Consider the following 20,680-nt stretch of genomic DNA (forward strand, 5'->3'; position numbering starts at 1 on the left):
TTACAATATTTAGTGTGTGTAGAAAGACAGTGTATTAAATGTATGTGTATATTTCCCCCCAAATAAATTGTATGTGATAACTCCATAATTTATAAAAGGTTAATATAAACAGACTCAGACTCATTCTGTTTTGTGGAGGTGTTACAGATTCTATCTAAATATTGCCTTTATAAACAGCTATAGTAAATTAACTGTATTAAGTGTTAATGTATTTATTTATTTATTTATAGGAGTTTTGCACTTCTTAGCCCCAGCTGTTCACTCTTGCAGGAGCTCTGTTTTGTTTTACAATCTGTTTAGTCAAAATATTGTGTTAAAACTGTTAATTTATTTATTTATTTTATACCTCTTGGATGGTCTTATGTTCCTTATAGTCAAAATGAAATTGGCATTTATGTTATTTATCCTTTTTACCATTTTATTCAGTTGCTAACAAGTGTTTGTCGACCCAGTTGTCATGTTTTTTAAACTCTAAACAGCATCAGTCCTTTGAGACCATACTATTTACACAGTTTTTACTCAATATTAGTGGACACATTTCACCAATGCTTACATTCTTACAGTTTTTTCCTCCATTGCCAAGACATTTCTTGAAAGCTGCTCTACTTTTCTCTAAACTATGAACACACACACACATACACAAAAACATTTTTCAAGCTACATTCACAAAAACTCAGACTCCTCTTGCAAAACCAAACTTTCACCTCAAAACAGTTGAATCGGTGCTTAAAACTGAACTATGTTGTAAAACCGTTCCTCCGGTTAATCAAAATGAAAAACACTAAACACAGAAACATAGAAAACAAAATGCTCAGGACATGAAGCAGGAGAAATAAAGGTGTTCACTGTAGGCTAAATACATGTTACAAAACAAAGATAACCTGTGCATTTAGCGCTTGTACAAAAAGACAAAACAAAAATCTTGTGCATTTACACATAGCACTTGTAAATATAAACAGTGAGCCCATGTAAAAATAAAATACAAAAATATACAATAAGTGCATAAAGCTGCGATCACACTGGACTTTTCTCCCCATAGACTTCCATTCATACGCACATCAGGCTGGAAATGCAAGTTCTAAATCTCTATTGCTAAATTCAAGCTTAGGGAACTCTGACCTGCGAAATCGCATCACTTGACTGCGTGAAACCAATTGAGGATCAAAACATGACCTCTCTGGACAGAAATTTAAAACATGGATCAAATCGCTCCCTTTTTTAAATGACTAATCATCTTGTTTAAACCCACCCCTTGTAGGGCCTCTCAAACCAGTGCTCACTGAACTGGCTCGCTGTATATGTTCCCTAACCTTATTAGCAGGGCCAGACGGAATCTGCAGATATTTTTTGCTATTTCTGCGTAGAATTTTGGTAAAAATCTGCGGATTTCTGCTGAATTATTTTGGGAGTATCCAGCAGAGTATCATAACTTACTGTCACGGTCGGTGAGGGGAAAAGGAGCGAGGACTCAAGTGCAACGAAACAATGGGTATTTATTAATAGTAAAAATAAAAATAAAAGGCAAAACAAAACTACCCCGAAGGGGAAAACATGAATACAAAGGCAAAAACAAACTTGACAGGGCTGGCAGGGCTGGCAGGACAAGACAGGGCTGGACACAACAAGACAGGAAACTAGCAACGACGAACTGACAAAGGACTGAAAACATGAGGGGGATTATAAAGCAAAAAAGTAAATTGAAACACAGGTGAACACAATTAACTAAATATGGGTTAACAAGGAGGGTGGGACTAGACAATAGACGGGAGAGCGCATGACACAGAGAGACAATACAAGCCATGCGCTCACATAACACAACAAGAACATGCAGCCAATGAGAGAACTCATTAACCGCATGTTCATGACAACAAACACAACACTGAAGCACACGACAAAAGCACGTGACCACAATGTAAACACCAAGCCACGTGCTTTGACAAGAGACGCAAGACACGAGCACACGATAGATAAACACCTTATCGTGCGCTCACACATAAGCAACGCGCATGCTTCATCTCAGCGCCAACCAAAACTGAAACCAACTAGACGGAGGCGCCGAGAATAAAGCAGCGCGCTGCTGACAGAACAAACACAAACACTAGTACAAGAGCGCGCGCGTCTGAGGGACGCAGAGCGTGCGCGGCCACATCAAGTGGCAGCGCGCACACTCGGCGTACACCCACGACGGCGCGCGCGCACACAGAGACAGAAACAGGACCAGACATGGAGTAGTGTCAGAGCTCTGCCACCAAAACAAGAATTTACAAGACCAAAGTGGCAGAACCCTGACACTAGCCCCCCCCAAAAGGGACGCCACCTGGCGTCCCTAAAGGGAACATCCAACAAGGTACAAGACAGACAAGAAACACTACAAGACAACAAAACAGGCAACATCAACAGACACAAGACAGGGAGGTGAACAGGCAAGACGACATGAAGGGGGGGGAGGGAGGGAAGCCAAGCCAGACCCAAAACGACAAACAAGGGAGGGATGGGAGGGCAAGACAAGGGAGGATCAGGAGGGACAGTCCAGGACAGATGCAATGGGTCAGGGACCCCGGCAGGGAACCAGGGTGGAGCCGGAGGATCAGTCCAGGGTGGCAGAGGCATGCTCCAAGGTGGAGCAGGAGGGACAACCCAAGGAGGATCGGCCTGGGATACCAAGGCAGGAGGCCTGTAGGGAGCTGGCTGGGATGAAGGCCTGTGGGGAGCCGGCTGGTCTAGAGGAGACTTAACTAAAGCCGGCGGGGCTGAAGACCAGAGGGGAGCCGGCGGGGCTAGGAGCCGGGCTGGGGCCGGCTGGGCAAGACGTCTGGGGTGCGCTGGCAGGGCAAGGAGCTGGGCTGGGGCCGGCAGGGCAAGACGTCTGGTTGGGGCCGGCAGGGAAAAGAGCCGGGCTGAGGCCGGCAGGGCAAGGAGCCGGGCTGGGGCCGGCAGGGCTAGACGTCTGGTAGGTGCCGGCAGGGCAAGGAGCCGGGCTGGGGCCGGCAGGGCTAGACGTCTGGTAGGTGCCGGCAGGGAAAGACGTCTGGTAGGTGCCGGCAGGGCAAGGTGCCGGGCTGGAGCCGGCTGGGCAAGACGTCTGGGTGGCGTCGGCCGGGCAAGGAGCCGGGCTGGGGCCGGCAGGGCTAGACGTCTGGTAGGTGCCGGCAGGGAAAGACGTCTGGTAGGTGCCGGCAGAGCAAGGTGCCGGGCTGGAGCCGGCTGGGCAAGACGTCTGGGTGGTGCCGGCAGGGCAAGTAGCCGGGCTGGGGCCAGCAGGGCTTGACGTCTGGGTGGTGCCGGCAGGGAAAGACGTCTGGGTGGCGCCGGCAGGGCAAGGAGTCGGGCTGAAGCCGGCAGGGCAAGACGTCTGGGTGGCGCCGGCAGGGCAAGGAGCCGGGCTGAAGCCGGCAGGGCAAGACGTCTGGGTGGCGCCGGCAGGGCAAGGAGCCGGACTGGGACCGGCACTGAGCTGCGCTCTGGGGCTGGAGCCGACACTGGAGGGCGCTCTGGGGCTGGAGCCGACACTGGAGGGCGCTCTGGGGCTGGAGCCGACACTGGAGGGCGCTCTGGGGCTGGAGCCGACACTGGAGGGCGCTCTGGGGCTGGAGCCGACACTGGAGGGCGCTCTGGGGCTGGAGCCGACACTGGAGGGCGCTCTGGGGCTGGAGCCGACACTGGAGGGCGCTCTGGGGCTGGAGCCGACACTGGAGGGCGCTCTGGGGCTGGAGCCGACACTGGAGGGCGCTCTGGGGCTGGAGCCGACACTGGAGGGCGCTCTGGGGCTGGAGCCGACACTGGAGGGCGCTCTGGGGCTGGAGCCGACACTGGAGGGCGCTCTGGGGCTGGAGCCGACACTGGAGGGCGCTCTGGGGCTGGAGCCGACACTGGAGGGCGCTCTGGGGCTGGAGCCGACACTGGAGGGCGCTCTGGGGCTGGAGCCGACACTGGAGGGCGCTCTGGGGCTGGAGCCGACACTGGAGGGCGCTCTGGGGCTGGAGCCGACACTGGAGGGCGCTCTGGGGCTGGAGCCGACACTGGAGGGCGCTCTGGGGCTGGAGCCGACACTGGAGGGCGCTCTGGGGCTGGAGCCGACACTGGAGGGCGCTCTGGGGCTGGAGCCGACACTGGAGGGCGCTCTGGGGCTGGAGCCGTTGTGGTGGAGGAGCCCTTTCTCCTCTGACGCTTCCTTGGTCTGGGTGGCGGGAAGCTGGCCACCTCTTCAGACACTGCAGTATACTCCACTGCCTGCAGGACTGGTGCAGTGTCTGTTGCGGGTGCCTCAGTAAGTGATGCTGCAGCCAGGATGGTAACTGAAAGGGCTGCAGCAGGTTCGGTCACCTCTGGGTGGGCGACAGGTAAGGCAGACCCGGTCTTCCTCCTCCTTCGCCGTTTCTGGGTCATTGGAGGACTGGGGCCCCCACTGACTGCAGATGGATATGTGAAGCAGTCAGTGGGCTGGCGCTTTGTGCGGAGTTGGTGGAGCTTAAACACAAAGCGCCAAAATGGCAGGTACTCCAGCCTCTCCATCTCCACAGGGCTGAGGGGCTCCGTTAGGCAGATGTTAAATGCCTCCTTGAGGTCCAGGTTATCCTCATACTCAAGGCCATCCACTACAGCAAGGAAGTCGTGGGCGAAATTTCTGATGTCCACCTCTCCCTGCTGCAGGGAGATTTCCTGGACAACCTGAAGCAGCTGGTGTTTGACAGAGCCCCCAAGAAAAGGAGATGGAAAGAGGAAGCTACCCATTTTTCTGCTGAGTCCTCTTCTTTGGTCAGTTCGTACTGTCACGGTCGGTGAGGGGAAAAGGAGCGAGGACTCAAGTGCAACGAAACAATGGGTATTTATTAATAGTAAAAATAAAAATAAAAGGCAAAACAAAACTACCCCGAAGGGGAAAACATGAATACAAAGGCAAAAACAAACTTGACAGGGCTGGCAGGGCTGGCAGGACAAGACAGGGCTGGACACAACAAGACAGGAAACTAGCAACGACGAACTGACAAAGGACTGAAAACATGAGGGGGATTATAAAGCAAAAAAGTAAATTGAAACACAGGTGAACACAATTAACTAAATATGGGTTAACAAGGAGGGTGGGACTAGACAATAGACGGGAGAGCGCATGACACAGAGAGACAATACAAGCCATGCGCTCACATAACACAACAAGAACATGCAGCCAATGAGAGAACTCATTAACCGCATGTTCATGACAACAAACACAACACTGAAGCACACGACAAAAGCACGTGACCACAATGTAAACACCAAGCCACGTGCTTTGACAAGAGACGCAAGACACGAGCACACGATAGATAAACACCTTATCGTGCGCTCACACATAAGCAACGCGCATGCTTCATCTCAGCGCCAACCAAAACTGAAACCAACTAGACGGAGGCGCCGAGAATAAAGCAGCGCGCTGCTGACAGAACAAACACAAACACTAGTACAAGAGCGCGCGCGTCTGAGGGACGCAGAGCGTGCGCGGCCACATCAAGTGGCAGCGCGCACACTCGGCGTACACCCACGACGGCGCGCGCGCACACAGAGACAGAAACAGGACCAGACATGGAGTAGTGTCAGAGCTCTGCCACCAAAACAAGAATTTACAAGACCAAAGTGGCAGAACCCTGACACTTACACCTTAACATATTAAATAAAAAGTAATAAATAACTGAACAAAAACTGAATAAATTCAGATTTACACATTTACTCAAGTAAATAAACAGAATTAATAATGGGCTAAAAATCTGCAGAATTCTGCAGGCACAGATTCCGTGTGGGCCTACTTATTAGTCACAAGTGTGCTCAGTTTTGAGTTGTTATGTACAAATGGTGACACCTGTGCTTTAATTGTGTTTTACTTTTGTCACCTGTGCTAACCATTTTGCAGCACTGGTGCATCACAATGAAAATGTGTTGGCAATTTGTGTCTAAATAGGTGAAAAGTGCTTAAAGCTGCGGTCACACTGGGCTTCCCCCCCCATAGACCTCCATTCATACGCATGCGAATGCGTCAGACCGGAAACAAAGGGGTCATGCGTTAAGTTTCGCAGGTTGCTGCGGTGCAAAGTTCAAGCTTCGTGAACTCTGACCTGCGAAATCGCATCACTTGACTGCGTGAGACAGATCGAGGATCAAAACATGACCTGTCTGAACAGAAATTTAAAACATGGAGCAATCGCTCGCTTTTTAAAACGTCGAATAATATTGTTTAATCCCACCCCTTTTCGCAGCGCCGTACAACAGAATTCCGCACACACACTCTAGTGTGACTGTAGCTTTAGCTGCGGTCACACTAAAGTTTGATAATGCGAAATTTATATTTTAAATGAAATAAAACATAAAAATCTAGGCCAAAAAAAAAAAAAAAAAACATGCTTTGGCTATAGATATGAGATACAGTTTGCCAATTTTCATCCCTGTTCTCTCAAATATATATGTGTGGTTGTGTGTGTGTAGATATATATTAAGCTGTTAAGATTCAAACTTAAACCATGCAGACTTTATCCACATTAAAAGCTTCACATGCTGAACTACTTTAATCTCAGTTGGAAACATATTTCACTGGTAGAGCTTTTTATAGAATCAGCTCTTTGTCCTTGTGTGATTCTTCAGAAGTCACTCTTACAATTTCCACCCACTGTGCTCCTGATGCTTCTGCTCTTATCAGCCTGTCTTTTTGTCAGATTACTTCTTGTGCAACGATTTTAAAATCATTTTTATGTATGACATATTTATACAGTAACAGTATACGTTATATCCCAGAGAGCACCTCTATGTCAAAACTGCATAAAAAACAAGTAAAAAAACACATCAAACTAATCTTGTCAGTGCCATTAGCCTAGCGGTTAAGTGCACTTACTGTACATATAGCACCTGAGTTCCATTCCCAACACAATGTCCTTTGTCAGATCTGTTCCCCTCTCTGCTCTCTACGCTTTCCTGTTTCAACTCCACTGTCAAATACAATAAAGATAAAAAAGGCAAACTTATTTGATGTCAATTTACTAACATTGATGTAAAAGTTACAGCAAATTTATATATTATGCTGGCATTAAGAAATATAAAGAATGTATTACACTGTCCTGTATATGTAATGTATTACACTGTTGTACATATACAAAATCCAGTGTAAATTTGTAATTGAAGCTTTCAGAATAATACAATCAAATATTACAATTTAGAAGCTATATATATATATATATATATATATATATATATATATATATATATATATATATATATATATATATATATATATATATATATATTGAGATTTACTTGTTGCAAAACTCTACACACAGTGATTTGCAAAACCCTAAACACACTTAACATACATTGCACACAAAAATATATCATAAAGTCACTTCCTTGCACTACCAAAGCACTGACTGTCAAATTACTGCACCGTCCAACCAAATGGTTCAACGCAGTCATCAGGTGTGCAAACACTTGTTTGATTAATTGTAGACACACCCACCAGGTGTTTACAGTTTTTTTTTTTACAATGGCTATGACAGTTTTTTTCAATTCATTTAACAAGTTTCCTAAACTCTTAATACAATTAGCACAACATCCATCTTTTTTGGCTATACAATTAACACATTTCTTGTTGCTTTGACCCAAAATGCATCCAGTTACAGTTTTTTTGGATTGCTTAAGCATGATTTTCAAAACAGGGCCCGTGTTTTCAAAACAGTACACACAATTAGCACAACCACACACCCAATTAGCGAAACACTACAGATCCTTTGCATAATTAAACACTCTTATAAAAACTATAGACTTCTGTTTAAAAACCACACTTTTTTACCATAAGAAACACACATTTTCACATTTACTATACACTGTTTGCACGAGTTACACACTGCTGTGATAAACCTAAAACACTTTTCGCACTTCTGCTTCTCTATAAATAGAGTAGGCTACCATCAACAAAGTACAAATATAAAGTAAATTCATCAAACACTACTCAAGAACAATGTTGCACCTTGAAGAAACTCATTTATTCCTCAATATGTCCAACATGTTGGCATGAAGATTCAAAGTACTGTAACATGTCACTTTACGTATTGAACTGTAAGTTAGACATTGTCTCTTCGCCTAGCTGGATCTGGCATGAGAATTATCAATTGCAATGTTGTCCTTAGCAAGACACCTTGGAAAGAAGTGTCTTGAATGTAGAATCATGTATTGCTGCTACCTCCATCTGGTCACAGGCCTCCTCCATGGCTTGGATGAGGGGTACCTCAGCTCGGAGATGAAGATCATATACTTTCCACCACTATGCCGAGAAAATCTCTTCTATAGGGTTGAGGATTAGAGAGTATGGTGGAAGATATAGGACGGTAAAATGTGGATGTTGCTAAAACCAGTTCTGAACCAGAGCAGAACGGTGGAAAGACACATTGTCCCAGACAACAATGTACTGGGTATGACCAATTTGATTTGCTGCTGTTATGTTGTGCAATTGGTCCAAGAATGTAAGTATATGTGCTGTGTTATACAGTAAGGGCCCATATGGGCATGGCAGTGGAGGACCCCATTGTTTGTAATGGCTGCACATGTGTTACTGTATATTTCCCCCACGTTGCCCTGGGACATTGACTATAGCCCTGTGGCCAATATTTCTTCTTCTCTGTGTTCTCGTCAGGTTGAACACACCATCATCTACGTAAATGAACTCATGCTAGACCTCCTATCCATCCATTCGTAAAACTACCTGAAGAACAGTGTCAGGCAAAATTGTGTAGTTCAGTGTAGATCTAGTATTACAGTACAGTGAAACATAATGAGACAGATTGCCAGATCACACTGCTAAAGTGAATACATACCTCTGCATAATCATGCCACAGTCTTTTCACCCTTTCAAAATTGTGCTCTAAAGGCACTCCATAAATTTGCTTCATTTGAAGCTGTTTTTTTTATGGTGTGTGCCAGTGTTGATATTGAGACCTGATTGTTTTCATTGAAACTGGCATTTTACAGTGCTTAAACACCTGATTGTTGTGTCTACAATAAATCAAACAAGTGTTTGCACACCTGATGACTGTGTTGAACCAATTGGTTGGACGGTGCAGTAATTTGACAGTCAGTGGTTTGGTATTGCAATGAAGTGACTTCATGATAGATTTTAGTGTGTAATGTATGTTAAGTGTGTTTAGTGTTTTGCAAATCACTGTGTGTAGAGTTTTGTAACAAGTGTTAAGATGACAATGTGCTTACAGTTGTGCAAATATGGGCTGATGTTTTGATACTTGTGTGTAAGGTTTTGCTAATAGTGTACTACTTTTAATTTTAGTGTGTAAGCAATCCTAAAAAACTGTAACACCAATTTACAGTTTTTGTGGATTGGTTTCACACTAAAATTAAAAGTCGTACACTATTAGCAAAACCTTACACTCAAGAAGCAAAACATCAGCCCATATTTGCACAACTATAAGCACATTGTCAGCCTCACACTTGTTGCAAAACACTACACACAGTGATTTGCAGAACACTAAACACACTTCACATACATTAAGCTGCGGTCACACTGGGCTTTTCCTCCCGTAGACTTCCATTCATACGAACGCAAATGCGTCAGATCGGAAACGCAGGGTCATGCGTTAAGTTTCGCTGGTTGCTGAGGTGCAAAGTTAAAGCTTGGTGAACTCTGACCTGCGAAATCACATTGACTGCGTGATACCAAACGAGGATCAAAACATGACCTTTTTTAATGTCTAATAATCTTGTTTATTCCAGCCCCTTTTCGCAGCGCCCTACGACAGAATTTCGCACACACAAACTAGTGTGACCGCAGCTCAAATTTGTCATGAAGTCACTTGCAATACCAAAGCATTGACTGTCAATTTACCAATGTGTCCAACCAATTGCTTCAATAGTCATCAGGTGAGCAAACACTTGTTTGATTAATTGTAGACACAATCAGGTGTTTAATCACTATAAAATGCCAGTTTCAATAGGCTCGTTTGACATGGGCATTATCTGCGCAGAATCGATCACCGGTGATCACCGCAGGATGCATGCCGGTTAGAAATGTGTCCGCCTGGCCTTCGCCTTGCTCTGATGTCACCCTGACGTGCGTCAAAAAACTCTCGCGATCGCGAGGCGGGTACCTCGGATTAAGCAGTCGGCAGCAGTTGATCTCAAAAGACTGCGTTACCAAAAGCATGATGGGAAACGACTGGCTTACGACGCAGCTGAATGCTAATTGGATGAGACTGATACATTACACTTTATTATCTTGTTTAACTAAGGTTTATACCTGGATTTGTTGAATACCTTTTTTGTATTTTCGTTGATAATTTAAAAAAAGTCAAAAAGAGCATAACACATGGTTATTTATTTAGATTTACACGCAAACAAAAACAAAACACATCTTTGTAAAACATAACGTGACCTATGTAATATAACTAAATGTTACTAATAAATCATTAGGATGTGTGTGTGCTGTATTTTATTTCTCTCTCAGTTTTAAGTCCTGTTTGTTTTCATTTTCACTTTTTGTATGTTTGTGTGAATTTTGTATTGTAATTTTTATGCAGCGTTATTTCATGAAAGTCAATCTAATACATACATATATTCAGACATACAAAGGTAATCAGACTGCTTTGTCATTATGCCTCATCTTTGTGTGGTTTCATATGAGAAGCGAAAAGGGTGTAGTAAACAAGACACACACACACACACACACACACACACACACACACACACACACACACACATATGTATATGTATGTGAAGTCAAACGTCATGTTTAATAGACCAAGAACATTTTCATAGTTTTTCCTACAGTCTAATAGTTTTTATTCTGGAGAAAGTCTTGGGCTGTTTATTTTAGTAAAAGCAGTTTATATAGACCTAATAAGCATGTCAATATAATTAACCCCCTAGGAATTTCTTTGTCAAACAAACATTTGTCATAACCCGTCACTCAATAGCATCTTGCTATGGCTACTTCATTTATAATGTAGCCAAATTAGGTTTCTTGAGAGTTTTCTTGCTGTATAAGCTGTTTATTTTGTTATTCTTTTAACGTTTGTTGAATATACAGAATTATATTTTAAATACACCCTTTTAGTTAATGAGCTGTTCATCCAATGTAATTCTGAACATCTTTTTGTAAAAACAGTGATATTTCTATTGCATCCACTCCCACATTAAAAATACTATAGTAATGTATACTGTAGTGCTTTTGAACCATGTTATAAAATAGCCTATTTAAATTTTATAGTTGCTCTGGTATCACAACAACTATAAACATAACCCAATACTGAAAAAACATGTTCAAAGATGCTATAATATTTACTATAAATCACCATAGTATTTTTTCATAAGGTCATTCGTCTGCGATTAAAAAATGCGAACGAGATCTCCGCTACTGGTGACGTTTCCAAGTGGCTAAACAGCGAGATTCGGCAAGTGTCCGACTTCTGATGTAATTTTTTAGCCCTCCTCTTACTGCAGATGCCTGCTCTGGTTTACAATGCAGTCAAGGTGAGGCGCACCTCAAACGAGCCTAATGATAACCATTAGATCTCAACTCACGTTTCTCTGAGTATCAACATATACTCAGAAAAAATTCCCATCCACTGTCACCTGTTTACCAATCTTACTCTCTTTCGTGCGTCCTCTTCCATACTGCAACATTGCCTTCATATTTGTTGAAGACTAATATATAGCTATACAACTGTAAACATATTTAACAAAGATTATGATTTATAGATATACTGATGTAAACATATTTATTTTAGACTAATATTTATAGCTATACTACTGTAAACATATTTAATAAAGTATTAGCTATACTACTGTAAATTGAAGACTATTAGTTTATACCTATTGCTTTTTTGTTGTGGTTTCAGCTGATTGGTGTGTACAGTTTTACAGCAGTGTGTGTGCACACCTGATGGCTGTGTTTAAGCTATGGTTCATGTGTATGTTTATTTGAAGGCCTTTGTTTTGAAACTGCTAGGAAATTCCATCATGAAAAATATCTCAAAAGCATCCAAGTGTGTTAAGTGAAGCTGACAACATGCTTAAAGTTGTGCTCTGGCCTTGTGTTTTGCTCTTTGAGTTTTGCTTATTGTGGTAAAAGTTTAATTATAGTGTGTAAGCAATCATAAAAAACTGTAAACTAATTTCTTGGTTAAGCCTTTCAATGTCACTTAAACTGAACTCTAGCATCTTGAAAAATATCTAATAAAACATTATGTACTATCGTCATGGCAAAGATAAAAGTAACCAGTTAATAAAAAAGAGTTATTAAAACTATTGTATTATGTTTAGGAATGTGTTGACAAATATTTTTTTACAAAAAAAAAAAAAAAACTAAAAATAATCAAAGAAAATCCTGAAAAAACATACAGGGGGCTAATAAAACTCCATGCTATTAAAAGGCTCGTGAAGGTCATTTCAAACACAAAAGGTCTGACATGAGCATCAGAAAGGAAACTGATTGTATCAGTGCTTCTCACACATTCTTGCTCGGTTGTTTCAGAGAATTTCACCTATATCCTTATTACCTCACGCCTGCTGTCAGTAGCTACGACATTAAACATCTGACCTTTATTTGTTCAAACATATGCAAATGAACTGAAGATTGCACCCATCAATGTCAACTTTTATCTCCTGTTCCCTCGGTTTCTTTATTGGATTTATTCATTCTTTTTATTTATATGATAATTCACCTAATAAAACCACTGCAGAGACTAAAATGAGAAGGTTGTGGTCAACATCCATCCAGCACTTGACATTGTAAAGTAATAAAGCAACAGCATCACTGCTGAATTAGACATTTCAAGATAATAGAATTAAATCGTGTAAAAACATTTCACCAGAACACTGACAAGAACCCCCATGAAAGTGTAAAAAAACACAGTTGAAATCTTGAAGATTTGTATGCTAGTGGACAAATAAACACTCTGACATTTGGCTCCATTTGTTTTGAGTATTAATGTGTTGTGCTTTGTGTGTTTGACCAGCTCACTATTGAGAACACCATGGAATATATTGGACCGTTATGATCAAAGTCTTCCATGCTGGTTGTAATAATTCAGACTGTGCTTCTACAAAAATAATCCCCCATGGTGGCCATCACTAGGGCTGTGCTTTGATAAATACGAGATAGTCTTGATCGGTCTAGCCTTGAAGTAAAAAAAAAAAACACACAATCATTTCTAAAAAATGGAGAAGAAACTATTCCTTTGGTGTAGGGGACAGATCTTTCACATTTATGACAGGCCTTTACATCCATTTTAATCATTCAGAGTGCAAATATATACAGTTGAATTCAGAATTATTAGCCCCCCTGATTTATTAGCCACCCTGTTTATTTTTTCCCCAATTTCTGTTTAACGAAGAGAAGATTTTTAACACATTTCTAAACATAATAGTTTTAATTACTCATCTATAATAACTGATTTATTTTATCTTTGCCATAATGAGAGTAAATAATATTTGACTAGATATTTTTTTAAGACATTTCTATAAAGCTTTAAGTGACATTTAAAGGCTTAACTAGGTTAATAAGGTTAACTAGGCAGGTTAGGGTAATTAGACAAGTTATTGTATAATGATGGTTTGTTCTGTAGACTATCGAAAAATATATTGTTTAAAGGGGCTAATAATTTTGTCCCTAAAATGTTGTTTAAAAAATTAAAATCTGCTGTTATTCCCAGCTGAAATAAAACAAATAAGACTTTCTCCAGAAAAAAATAAAAAAATAAATTATATATATATATATATATATATATATATATATATATATATATATATATATATATATATATATATATATTATCAGACACACTGTGAAAATTTCCTTGCTCTCCTTGACATCATTTTAAAAAAAAAAAACTAAATAAATAAATAAAAGGGCTAAAAATTCTGACTTTAACTGTATATATGCAGAGGCAGACTTGTGATTTGGGGGCACCTAAGCAATTCCAGGTGTGGGGCCCTAGCTTTGAAACTCAAGCACATTCTCTGAAGCACATTCTTTTCCTCTATAGATATTTTTTTCTCTGTAGATTAGATTAGCCAGCGCTTATCATCTGACAGGTGTTTCAGCCAGAAAGCAGAATTGCGGAGGTAGCTGCATTTCATTGTTTGGCTTGTTTCTACTTTTTCATGAATTTTTTCTAAAAATTCTCCATCTTGCACACTTCACCTGCATCTATCTCAGTTCTTCTCTGATGATCGCTGGCAGACCGGCAGTGTCTTTGAACCATTCACACCTCATGCATGTGCAGTACGGAAGGAACTGAAAAGTAACAGAAAAGAAGAAACAATGTAAAGTAACAGTTATAGACAGATTTACAACATATGATAGAAAAAGTATAAAAGAGCTACAAATATAGGCTTATATTATTTTTGTTAGACTAATGACAACTATGAATTTCAGTGGCTGCATGGTGGTGCAGAGGGTAGCACATTCACCTCACAGCAAGAATGTCACTGGTTCAAGCCTCGGCTGGGTCAGTTGGTGTTTCTGTGTGGAGTTTGCATGTTCTGCCCATGTTGGCATGGGTTTCCTATTTGTCGTTGGGTTTCCCCCTATAGTCCAAAGACATGCGATGCAGGAGAATTGTGTAGGCTAAATTGTCCGTAGTATATGTGTGTGTGTGTGTGTGTGAGTGAGTGTGTATGGGTGTTTACCAGTGATGGGTTGCAGCTGGAAGGGCATCCGCGGCGTAAAACATAAGCTGGATAAGTTAGCGGTTCATTCTGCTGTGGAATAGAAAAGCTGAAAAGAAAATTAATAAATAAATCTTAGAGCAAAAAAGTGGTTACACTTTGTACGTGGTAATATTGACAGATTAAATTAAATTATTACATTTAATTTACTTAAAAATGGTAGAAAAGTCACGCTCATTAAGGTCGTATTAGTTGTAGTTTATTTTCCTAATTATATTTCTTTTTTGAAAATTATCCATCTTATTTCTGATAAAACAGAATGTGGTTGTATTTCAATTCAATAGGAATTATTAACATGAATCATTAATTGAAAGTGTCCTTTATGCCAGATTAGTTCCCCTTCGGTTGGGGAACTTCAGTGCCATAGAGTGGATTGATTGAAATCCACGAAATGGGAGGATTCGGTTCAGAAGCCGCTTGTCTGAAAGAGTATTGAACGGGCCAATGAAAGCAATGAATTGGCAGCGTAAGCTTGCACAGGTGTACTTCATTGCCAATTATCCCAGCATATAAGTACACCTGGAGCGAGCAAACGCCATCCTTTTCGCTTCAGAGACTTTCTGATCGAGTCGATGAGGGTTCCTCCTGCTGTGACCAGCGATTCTGAGCGAACGAGAGCATTCTCCCGGTCCAGAGTGTGTACACGCAGCGGCAGACGGTCGAGCTGGGTTTCTCCCTTGCCTGGCGTTCTTTGGGTGCGGTCCTCCAGAGCGGTGCGTATAAAGTTTCAAATTTCACAGGAAGAGCAACACAGTCGTGCAGCACGTCCTTTTCAGGACGGCGCTCCGACTGTGCGTTTCTGGATGCGGTGGTTTCCTGTCCTCGGATGATGGGCACGGGCACTGCGTTACATGTCTGGGGGGTCCAGCATGTTAATGCGCTGCTCGCGGGCAGTTCATGTCGTCATTGCGATGCCATGACTGTTGCGCAGTAAAGATCGCGGCTAGCCTTTGCAAAAGGGCGAACCACCCCAGTTGTCCCCTGCTCTGCAGCGGGCACTCGGGCAGATCTGAGGGTTTCAGCGAGAGATAATCTGTCGTCCACGGGCCCGCAGACCTCCCGCTCCTCTAAGCGCTCCATCCAAGCTTCGGGCGGGGGAAGCGATCCGTCTAACAGATGGTAGCCCTTACGCCCGATGACACCGGAGACCAGACGTCCACCGCGGCATCGGAGGGTGGGCTTTCATTGTCCGATGATGATCCAGACCCACTCGCCCCCTTCGGGCTGGTGAGCGCTGTCACTATGGATCCTGAAACGGACATGTTAGCCGTGCTTTCGCGGGCTGCTTCGGCCGTGGGTTGGAGATGGTTTATCCCCCAGCTCCGCGGCCGGACCAACTAGAGGGGCGTTCCCTTCTTCCCGGAGGTGCACAGTAGGCTCACGCGGTCTTGAAAAGCACTTTTTTCTGCTCGTGCTGCGTGTCCCTCCACCCTCACCACTCTTGACGGTGGAACAGCCAGGGGGTATGTGGCGATTCCTCAAGTTGAGTGCGTGATGGCGGTCAATCCGTGCGGCGCCTCTTCTTGGCGGGGTCCGCCTCGTCTCCCATCCAAAGCCTGTAAGTTCCCTCGGAGCTAGAGCTTACATAGCTGCGGGCCAGGCTTCTTCCGCCTTGCATGCGATAGCCACCTACCAGCGCTACCAAGCTCAGGCGCTGGCCGAGCTGCACGAGGGGGGGTCTAACCCAGGCTTACGAGCTTCGCACCGCCGCCGACTTAGCTCTACAGACTACTGAGTCCGCTGCGTGTGCGTTGGGGAGGACGATGTCCACATTAGTGATCCAGGAGCGCCACCCCTGGCTGATATGGGCGAAGTCGACAAAGTCCGCTTTCTTGACTTTCCCCATATCCCAAGCCATGTTGGGCGACACTGTCTGTGAATTCACCCAGGAATTCAAGGCGGTGAGAGAGCAGTTGATGGGTGATGTCTTATCGGCGGTCCGTAGCCCGCTCCGCCCGCCATGCCATTCATAACTGCTCCTCGCCGAAGGCGCCCGCCTACGAGAGCTGCTCCGCCCCCGCACACACCTCTGGCGAAGCGAGCGCGTCGGGCACCTCGGAAGCAGGCAGCCCCCCTGCCCAGAACGCCGCTAAGTCTGGCAATGGACCGCGAAGCGTCCCTGGGACAGGCCATCTGGAGAAGAGGGAACTTGCTCTTTCCCCGCTGGAGGGCGGGGCCCCATTTCCAACGACACTTTTTTACTGCCATGAAAACATTATGAAAGGGCACTTTTCCACTTCCCCGGATGTGACAGCCCGACATCTGCCAGTCTGGGACGCTATGCTTTCTAGCTTGCAGATTCGGTGCGTTTCGCCAGTGGCTCATGAGCACTGGGAGGACGGTCTCCTTTCTCCCACCCCTCGAGCCTCCCCTCCGGAGCTCGGGTGCGGAGTGAGAGCAAATATCTCACCTCCAGCTTTTCCGTGGGACCCGCGCGCTTCCCGGATCAGCACACCCACTCCGCGCTGCCCCACTGCTGGTACGTCAGCGATTGTAGCGATGAGTCCATTAGCGAGAGCTCTGCCTGCCTGGTTAGCGCGGGCCAGCTCTTCGCGGTGGCTCATACGCACAATCAGACTCGGCTATGCGATTCAGTTCGCGAAACGGCCCCCCAAGTCACGGGTGTGTATTCACCAGGGTCAGCCCCCTGTCCGCCCCTGTCTTGCGAGAGAAGATTGCTGTCCTCCTGGCGAAGGATGCAATCGAGCCGCTCCCTCCAGCCGAGATGGAGAGCGGGTTTTACAGCCCACACTTCATCGTGCCCAAAAAGAGCGGTGGGTCACGGCCAATCCTAGATCTGCGCATTTTGAACCGCTGTCTGCACAAGCTGCCGTTCAGAATGCTCACGCAGAAGCGCATCCTCCGGTGCGTTCGTCCTCTGGGTTGGTCTGCAGCATTAGACCTGATGGACGCGTATTTCCATGTCTCCATTCTTCCTCGCCACCGTCAGTTTCTGCGATTGCGTTTGAAGGTCGAGCTTGGCAATACAAAGCCCTCCCCTTCGGGCTCTCTCTGTCTCCGCAAGTCCTCACCAAGCCCGCGGAGGGTGCCTTAGCGCCCCTTCGGCTCGCGGGCATCTGCATACTTAAATTCTTGACGACTGGCTGATTTTTGCCCTCTCTCGGAGCAATTGATTATGCACAGAGACAAAGTGCTCCGGCACTTCCATCTGTTGGGGTTTCAGGTCAACCGAGAAAAGAGCAAACTCGCCCCCGTGCAGAGGATCTCTTCTCTAGGGCTGGAGCTGGACTCGGTCACCGTGGCAGCGCGCCTCTCCGGAGAGCGCGCTCAGCTGATGCTGTACTGTCTGAGAGAGCTCGACAGTAAAATAGTGGTCCCACAGAAACTATTTCAGAGGCTCCTGGGGCATATGGCATCCGCAGCCGCTTCATGCTGCTCGGATTACTCTATATGAGACCACTTCAGCACTGGCTTCACGATCGAGTCCCCAGACGCGCATGGCACGCGCGCGCACACCGAGTCTCTGTTACTGCGCTGTGTCGCCGCGCCCTCAGCCCTTGGAGCGACCCCTTGTTCCTACAGGCCTGGGTGTCTCTAGAACAGGCGTCCAGTCTTGTTGTCGTTTCACTAGACACTTCCGACACGGGCTGGGGGGCTGTGCGTTGCGGGCATGCGGCTGCGGACCTGTGGAAAGGTACCCAGTTGCATTGGCATATCGCCTGGAGCTGTTGGCAGTGTTCCTCGCTCTCCACCGTTTTTTTCCGGTGCTGGAGCGGCAACACGTGCTGGTCAGGACGGACAGTACGGCGGCGGTGGCGTACATCAGCCGTATGGGGGGTATGCGCTCTCGCCGCATGTCTCAGCTCGCCCGCCGTCTGCTCCTCTGGAGTCATCCGCGGCTGAAATCGCTGCACGCCATTCATATTCAGGCAAGCTCAACCGTGCAGCCGATGCGCTCTCACGGCAGCCTTACGTCCTGGAGAATGGAGACTCCACCCCGAGTCTGTTCAGCTGATATGGGCGCGATTCGGGGAAGCCCAGATCGATCTGTTGCTTCCCCCGAGATCGCTCATTGCCAGTTGTTCTTTCCCTGACCGAGTGCTCTCGGCACGGATGCACTGGCTTACAGCTGGCCTCGGGGCATGCGCAAATATGCGTTTCCCCCAGTGAGCCTGCTCGCGCAGTTACTGTGCAAGGTCAGGGAGGACGAGGAACAGGTTGCTGGTTGCGCCCCTCTGGCTCAACCGGACCTGGATGTCAGAGCTCTCCCTCGCGATAGCCCTCCCCTGGCAGTCCCTTCGAGAGAGCACCTACTCTCTCAGGGACAGGGCACCATCTGGCACCCTCGCCGAGCGCGCCTATGCCCTGAAGTCTATTCACTGAATGGTGTGTCTCTCGCAGAGAAGACCCCCGTAATTTGCCAGATCAGCGTTGTGCTTTTTTTACGCCGAGAGAAGCTGGAGAGCAGGCTGTCGCCCTCCACACTCAAGGTTACGTGGCTGCCATCTCCGCTCTCATGACGCGGTGGCTGGCGGCACCGTGGGAACGCATAACCTCATCATCCGGTTCCTCAGGGGCGCTAAGCGAATTAATCCACCCCGCCCCCTCTCATGCCCTCTTAGGATCTCGCCCTCGCTACACAAGCCGCGTCAGATCCCTTCGATCCTCAACTCAGTATCTTTCTGTCCCTGAAGACAGCTCTGCTGGTCGCGTTGATATCGATTAGAGGGTCGGGGACCCGGAGGCATTTTTCGGTCAGTGACTCGTGCCTGTAATTGGGCTGGCTTTCTCTCACGTCCTGAGACCCCGCCCGCGATATGTGCCCAAGGTTCCTACCACTCCGTTTTAATACGAGGTAGTGAGCCTGCAAGCGCTGCCCTCGGAGGAGGCAGACCCAGCCCTTCTTTATTGTACAGTTCGCGTTTTGCGTATTATCCGGACCGCACTCAGAGTTTAGATCATCTGAGCTGCTCTTCGTCTGTTATGGCGGTCGGCAGCAGGGAAGTGCCGTACCGAAATAAGTTCCCACTAGATTGTGGATGCCTTTCTTTCGCTATCAGAGCCGAGGTGAGCCGCTTCCCCCGAGAGTGCGTGCGCACTCCACTCGGAGCTTCGCATCCTCTCGAGCGCGCGCACGCGGCGCCTCTCTAACAGACATCTGTAGAGCTGCGGGCTGGGTGACACACATCATATTTGCAAGGTTTTACAATCTGCGGATGGAGCCGGTTTCCTCAAGGGTATTAGGTAACCCATGGTGATTGAGGAAACAATTCGGTAGGGTGTTGAAACATGCTTGCTGCGCCATTCTCCCTAACACGGAGGTACGTGCGCCTTTTTATCTGTCAGTAAAGTTCCCCGTCAGGTGAGCCCTGCAGATTCCTCTGTGGCCCCCAGCACTGACTCAGCGGAGGAGTCACTTGCTGGCCCACTACGTTGTAGGTCTGCCTGCTGGTCAGCCCGCGTTTTGGGTAAAGGTGCCTGCTATGCGTGATCCCCACTAGGCGATCCCATATGCTTATTCCGCCACGGTTAAGTCCCCCCCCCCTGGGCAGACCCGTGTCTTCCCTCTCCGCTAACCACTCTTTTGCTATGTGTACTCCCCCTTTTTAGGGCTAGTCCATATGTAATTCTGCCATCTGTCCTCCCTATCGGGATTGCACGCTTCCCAACGTACTGTCGTATTTTCCTAGAATTATCTAGATGCTCACGGCTTCCCAAAAAATATATCTAAATCCGTAAGACTTCTGTTGAAGTAGGATAAATAAGGGCCAGGGATACGTTGGAGGATCGCGCCTCCAATGATGTGGGTGCGTCACGCTTGCTTGACTATCCCCTCATCGGTGGCGTTAGTAAGGTGCAGTCATTATGGCGCTTTCCATACTTCTCCCATTTCGTGGATTTCAATCAATCCACTCTATGGCACTGAAGTTCCCCAACCGAAGGGGAACGTTCTAGGTTACAGAAGTAACCCTTCATTCCCCGAGGAGGGGAACGGAAGTGCCATACTCCGTCGCCATAATGACTGTCC

The 20,680-nt window shown here is 46.0% G+C and overlaps 1 protein-coding gene across 1 annotated transcript in view; it reads right to left on the reverse strand.

Moving 5' to 3' along the window:
• The window catches only part of plin1 (perilipin 1), a 102,035-nt gene extending 87,295 nt beyond the window's left edge, over positions 1–14,740 (reverse strand). The window contains exons 1-2 of the mRNA XM_087293180.1: positions 14,653–14,740; positions 14,165–14,257 (exon numbers count right to left, since the gene is read on the reverse strand). The gene's annotated coding sequence lies outside the window, so the exon portion shown is untranslated. The remainder of the gene's footprint in view (positions 1–14,164; positions 14,258–14,652) is intronic.
• Between the last annotated feature and the right edge of the window lie 5,940 nt (positions 14,741–20,680).

The sequence above is a fragment of the Danio rerio genome, chromosome 18, assembly GCF_052040795.2.
Source record: "Danio rerio strain M-AB ecotype USA chromosome 18, GRCz13ab, whole genome shotgun sequence".
Classification (NCBI taxonomy): Eukaryota; Metazoa; Chordata; class Actinopteri; order Cypriniformes; family Danionidae; genus Danio; species Danio rerio.